The sequence below is a fragment of the Dama dama genome, chromosome 32 (assembly GCF_033118175.1).
Source record: "Dama dama isolate Ldn47 chromosome 32, ASM3311817v1, whole genome shotgun sequence".
Classification (NCBI taxonomy): domain Eukaryota; kingdom Metazoa; phylum Chordata; class Mammalia; order Artiodactyla; family Cervidae; genus Dama; species Dama dama.
Genome location: NC_083712.1, coordinates 32,347,111 through 32,352,860, shown reverse-complemented (window position 1 = coordinate 32,352,860; position 5,750 = coordinate 32,347,111). Strand labels below are relative to the sequence as shown.

The 5,750-nt window shown below is 44.3% G+C and overlaps 1 long non-coding RNA gene across 1 annotated transcript; it reads right to left on the bottom strand.

Moving 5' to 3' along the window:
• Window positions 1–623: 623 nt before the first annotated feature.
• LOC133050655 (uncharacterized) lies at window positions 624–4,289 on the bottom strand. The gene is made up of 3 exons (XR_009691656.1): window positions 4,070–4,289; window positions 1,024–1,234; window positions 624–895 (listed from the first exon to the last, which is right to left on the bottom strand). It is a non-coding gene; the product is annotated as an uncharacterized LOC133050655 (long non-coding RNA).
• Between the last annotated feature and the right edge of the window lie 1,461 nt (window positions 4,290–5,750).

Sequence of the window (5,750 nt, the reverse complement as noted above, 5' to 3'; positions counted from 1 at the left end):
AATTCTCTCTCTCTGACCTGCACTGGAAATACTCTTTGAGAGTCTCCCAGTTGACTCCTTCCATTATATGTGATGGGAAAAACTGAAATTACTCTTTCTTCCCCTCCTTTTTTAAGGGCTTCCCAGGTGGTGCTAATGGTGAAGAACCCGCCGCCCAATGCAGGAGACATAAAAGATGAGGTTTGATCCCTGGGTCAGGAAGATCCCCTGGAGTAGGAAAAGGCAACCTGCTCCAGTATTCTTGCCTGGAAAGTCCCATGGACAGAGGAGCCTGGTGGACTACAGTCCATGGGGCCACAAAGAGTTGGATACGACTGAGCGCACGCATTTATTTGGCTGCTCTGGTCTCAATTGCAGCACACAGGATCTTCGTTGCAGCTTGGGGATCTCTAGCTGTGGCATGTGGGATCTAGTTCCTTGACTGCACTGAACACGAGCCCTCTGCCTTGGGAGCTTGGAGTCTTAGCTACTGGGTCACCAGGGAAGTCCTTTTTTCTTACTTGTCATGGCTACAAGAATCACACAGAGATGTTTTTCAAACCAAAATACTGGGGACCTTATTGCCTCCAAACTTTCTAGTCAGAGATGGAAGAGCTAAATGTATGGGAAAAGCACATTGCTAGTTTAATCATTCCTTTTTATTTGCTGAAATGCAAGGTTCAGATGATCCTGATTCAGAAGAGGGAGCTCGGTGTGGGGCTGTACCAGGAGATTCCAACCCAATGACATTTTGTTCCAGAATTAAAGTCTTAAAAATGAATGTAGCTTCAATTTCATGTGGTGAAACAAAATGGGTATTTGAGGGAATTCCCTGGCGATCCAGAGGTTAGGATCTGCACTTTCACTGCCAATGGTGCAGGTTCAATCCCTGGTCCGGAAACTGAGATCCTGCAAGCTGCACAACACAGCCAAAAGGAAAAAAAGGAAAATCTAAATTAAAAAATAAATAAAATGGGAATTTGAGAACAGAAATGTAATACTGGTTATCAATTATGATAACACTGGCCATTTATGAGCCCTTACCACATTTCAGGTTTCCTGTTAGCTGCCTTATATACCAGCTCTCGAAGCCCAGTCTGATCATCAGTCACAGAGGTTAGCTAGTTCTTGAGGTCAGGTTGTCTCCTTTTCCTCAGTTTCCCGCTTGTCCTGTTCACGTCTGCTCTGTTCATCTTAACGTGTACACATCTTTATCTTAACCCACTTCAAGTTTCTTTCGGAAAAAGGCAACATCCTGATGAATGAAATACATTTTTGGAATGACTTTTTTAGAGTGATCGATTGTTAGAGTTTTAGTTTGTCTCAAATTCTAAAGAATTTATGGCTTTCCTGAAAGACACCAGCCGTTCTTGTTCAATTATTCTGCTCATTTCTACTTTGTAAACAGTGCTCTTTTATGCAAAGTTGGAAAGCCTTGATCTGGGCCCTGCAGGGCCTTTCCTCTGTTACTAAGTGTACACTAGGGTCCTCAGCTTAGTTCTTCTTACAATCTTTCGACTTTAGGATGGTGTGAAAGTGATATTCAGCAAGTAGAAACCGCACTTCAAATTCTGAATTTTCATCTTTTCCTGGACTAGCGGCATGCTCCCTGGTGATGCTGGGTGAGGGCAGTGAGCCTCCACTCCTGGTCAGCCCTGTGATCACGTGGGTGAACAATTAGTAACTGACAATCAGTCTAGACCCACACGACCACCCTATTTTCCTCTTTCAGTACAGTGTTAGTGAATGACATGAGAAGCTTTGTGTTGTAGGATTTTGCCCAACTGTAAGCAAATATAAGTGTTCTGAGCGTGTTTAATGTCTGATTCTTTGAAGCCCCATGGACTGTAGCCCATCAGGCTCCTCTATCCATGGGAAGTCTCCAGGTAAGAATACTGGAGTGGGTTGCCATGCCCTCCTCCAGGGGATCTTCCCAATCCAGGGATTGAGCCCAGGTCTCCCTCATTGCAGGCAGATTCTTGACCAACTGAGTCACCAGGGAAGCCCGACTAAGCACACAAGCTGAAGTATTCTGAGCATGTTTAATGTAGGCTAGGCTAAGATATGATGTTCTGTAGGTTAGGTGTATTAAATGCATTTTCAACTTATGATGGGTGTATCAGGAAGTAACCCCACTGCAGATGAAGAAGATCTGTATTGTCTGGTGGGGCTTCAGAGGCAGGCTCTGACATTTCCACACCTGCCTGTGGATCATAAGCGACAGGTGGGGTGGATTGTGGTCTAGAAAGAAGTCTGGTTCACTCTCTTTTATAATGTAATGTGTTTTCACATATATATAATCTTTACACTTGCACTTTATGGACAATCTGTATGTGTGTGCCTGTAAGTAGTTATATATCTGATCACTTCTCTAAGCTATTTCATTTCTCCCTGATTCGCCCTCCATAATTATGCAAAATACTGTGCACAGTAACCTAACTGAAATAGAAACTATTCAAAGAGAATTTAGGTGTTTTTTTTTTTTTTTTTTGAGAATTTACATTTCCAGAGAGGGCAGTTGCCCAGGGACAAGGACTCTTAACAAGGACTCCAAGAGGATCGACCACCACCTTCACTCGAGGGCAGGAGAAGCCTTCTCTAGCTGGCAGCTCCCTCCCGTGACTCAGGTGGTGGTTAAGCAGGGACGGATGCTCCCTCTGGGGCTGGGGTCCCGTTGTCTGCCCCACGCATGCTGCCTGTGGGAGAGGCAGGGAAGGGACATCAGGTCAGGTCATGGCTCAAAAACCTGTGCTGTTGACTTATAGATCCTCTCAGGAACTTCCAGTTACCTTAAAACGAACTGCACATCAAAGCAAGTGGCCCTGAGACTCTGAAGCGGAAGGCAGCTCAGTATCCCTAAATGGAGCTCTGTTATCAAAAGGGCCCTTATGGGGTGAGGGGCTGGAGTAAAACCAGTACGTTCTGACTTGCTGTTGGCGTTTGTGTTTTAACATTGTACACCTTGGTGAGTTCTTGTTTTGACCTGGTGAGGCTAGGAGTAGATGGTGGGGATGGACCTTAAAGTGATGGGAGGATTTTCATTCACTTTCTGATAATCATACTGCCTGCCTTGCCTGGAAAAATGCTTCTTTGTAGTGTCTAGTAGTATAAAATAAAACCAAATAGTCTTTGTGTATTCACACTGGGGTCTCAGTTATTTAAAAATATGGATAGGAAAAAAATCAGTAGAAAGTATAATTAAATAGTACCAGTGATTTCCTCCTGTTGAGGCAGTGTCTTTTTTTCCAACTATTGTACTAAATGGGACATATTTATAATGAAACTGAAATATGGGGGAGGGGGGAACCTACCCTGTTTTGCAATTTATGCCACACATTTTGTCTGAAAATTCCATCAAATGTGGTATCTTCAAACCTGGGGGTAGTGTGTCACGTGGAAAGCTTTTAATCATCCGAGACTGTGAGTTCTAGCATGGGGGGGCTGATGTACAGCCCAGGTAGAGGACCCTAGAGCTTAAAACTGATAGTTTAGGGCGTCTCTGGAGAAAGAGAACCAGGAATGGCTTTCTCGACATAAGAGAAGTCATTTTGGGCTCTAAGAGTAGCCACAATGTTTGCCTTAACGTGGCTCAGTAATTAATGATGCTAAGGGAACAAAGGAATACAGGAACCGAGAAAAGGCAGTCAAACAATAGTGAAATGAGAAAGCAGAGTCCTAGCACTTTCTCAAGGGATATACATAATAATGTTGATATACCTTTGAGTTCTGCAGGAACTAAGGCTCCTTTCCATGTGGAAGACAGAAAAAGTGCTGACTCGACCCTCCTGACTTCAATCAACTAAAGCTTGGGCCTCTGTCGATCTTTGCTCCTATCCGATACTGAATTTTCTATTCTATGCTGAATTTTCCTCTGCTCAAAGACCTTCATGAGTATGTATGTACCTTTAGCTGAAGACTTCCCCAGTTTTGCTCTTCAGAGAGACACTGCTTTGGGAAAGATCCCTAGTGTTCTTACTTGCTGCAAGTAATAATAAATCTCTCCTTCTACTGATCTTTGGCTTGGTTTTGTCTTCTGGCCTGACACCTGTCAAGAGAAAAACCCAGTTTTCAGGTAACAAACTGATGTTACCTGACTTCTTCATTAAGAAGATGTTTCCAGACTTCTTCATTAATCTGAGTATGACCCTCCTGTGAAGGCCATGACAGCAAGACTCTGGCTGGAATCGGAAGCTGAAGGGAGTGTCAGCAGCCACCCACTATTGTGAATGGATAATGGGGCGTGGGTCTCCTGGGTGTATCGGATTGAATCGATTCCCCACGGTGGCTTCCACATCCTTTATTAACCTACCGGATACTGGAAAATAGTCAAAGTTTTCTTTTTTTTTTTTTCAAAGTTAATTTTCAAAGCAGTATTCATTTAAAGTCATTAAAAAAAATACACATACACACAGAACTCATAGCACTCTTGGAAATGGTAGAGGATTTGTGAAATAAAATATATATGTGGTTCTACAGGTTGGGATCCACCTCTTTCAGATTAATAAAAATAAACAGGCCAACCATGACAACTTTTAAGCTAAATATTCAAGGAAGCAGTGGTAAAGAATCCACTTGCAATGCCAGAGACGCGAGTTTGATCCCTGGGTCAGTAAGATCCCCTGGAGAAAGAAATGGCAACTCACTCTGGCATTCTGGGAAATCCTATGGACAGAGGAGCCTGATGGGCTACAGTCCACGGGGTTGCAAAGAGCTGCACATGAGCAAGCTCTGGGAGATGGTGAAGGACAGGGAAGTCTGGTGTGCTGTGGTCCATGAGGTCGAAAAGAGTCAGACACTGAGCGGATGGACAGCAACAATAGTGACTAAACGACTTTTCAGCTCGTGAGTGTGAGGGTGGGTGTGGCAGTGATGGTGATGGTGGCCAGGATCACCTGGCATAAATCACTCAAGGCTTGGTTTCCAATAAATATAACATAATGGAGATTTGGATCTAAAAGTAAGATCAGTGTTTTCTCTCTTAATTATCTTCTCCACAGGAAATGAGGGTGTTTCATTTCAGATTCTAGAGACTCGGATAAATGAAAAGATCCTGAAAGTCAGGTAGACAGACAAGCAAATTGATTTTCAGTCGACTGGAGTATTAGACACAGACCAGATGTCCCTTGGCCTCTGCTCCCCTTTCCTGAGAGCTGTCCCTGCTCAGACCCAGGGGCAGTCACACTCGGTCCACAGGATCCGGCCTTCCTGGCTAGAGTCGGATGGGACTAGCAGTGGGACTGAGAGTCTAACCCTGAGAGTTTTGCACTGAGGCTGTGAGATGCTAGTCATCACCGCAGGGCAGTGGAGGAGGACTGGAAAATAGGGAGCGAGGGCAGGCACGCGGTCAGGGGCCCGCATCCGCAGAGGTGGCTGCTTCGCTCAGCGACCAGCCAAGCAGACAATTAGAGAATGCAAGCGAAGGGCGCTGGCTGCCAGCTTTCTGGGCCAGTCCTCTGTGGGTCCCAAGGCAGGCTGGATGCCTTTGGATTCCATCAGCCACCTCGAGAGCCTTCCATAAAAGCCTTTTTGCTTAAACCAGTTTGAAGTGATGTCTTTACTTTGTGACCCAAAAAGTCTGGACTAGAAAAAAATGGTAACCAAAGCAAAATGCATAACTTAATCAGGAACTAACAGTGAGAAAGAAACGTAAACGGAAGCAGACATTAAGAATACATTAGTCATTTTTCCCTGATAAAAACTTTAGAGCAGTCATTTTTAGCTTTGGGGGGTGTTAATGGTTAGAATTGTTTAAGAAACTCATGGAAGTCACA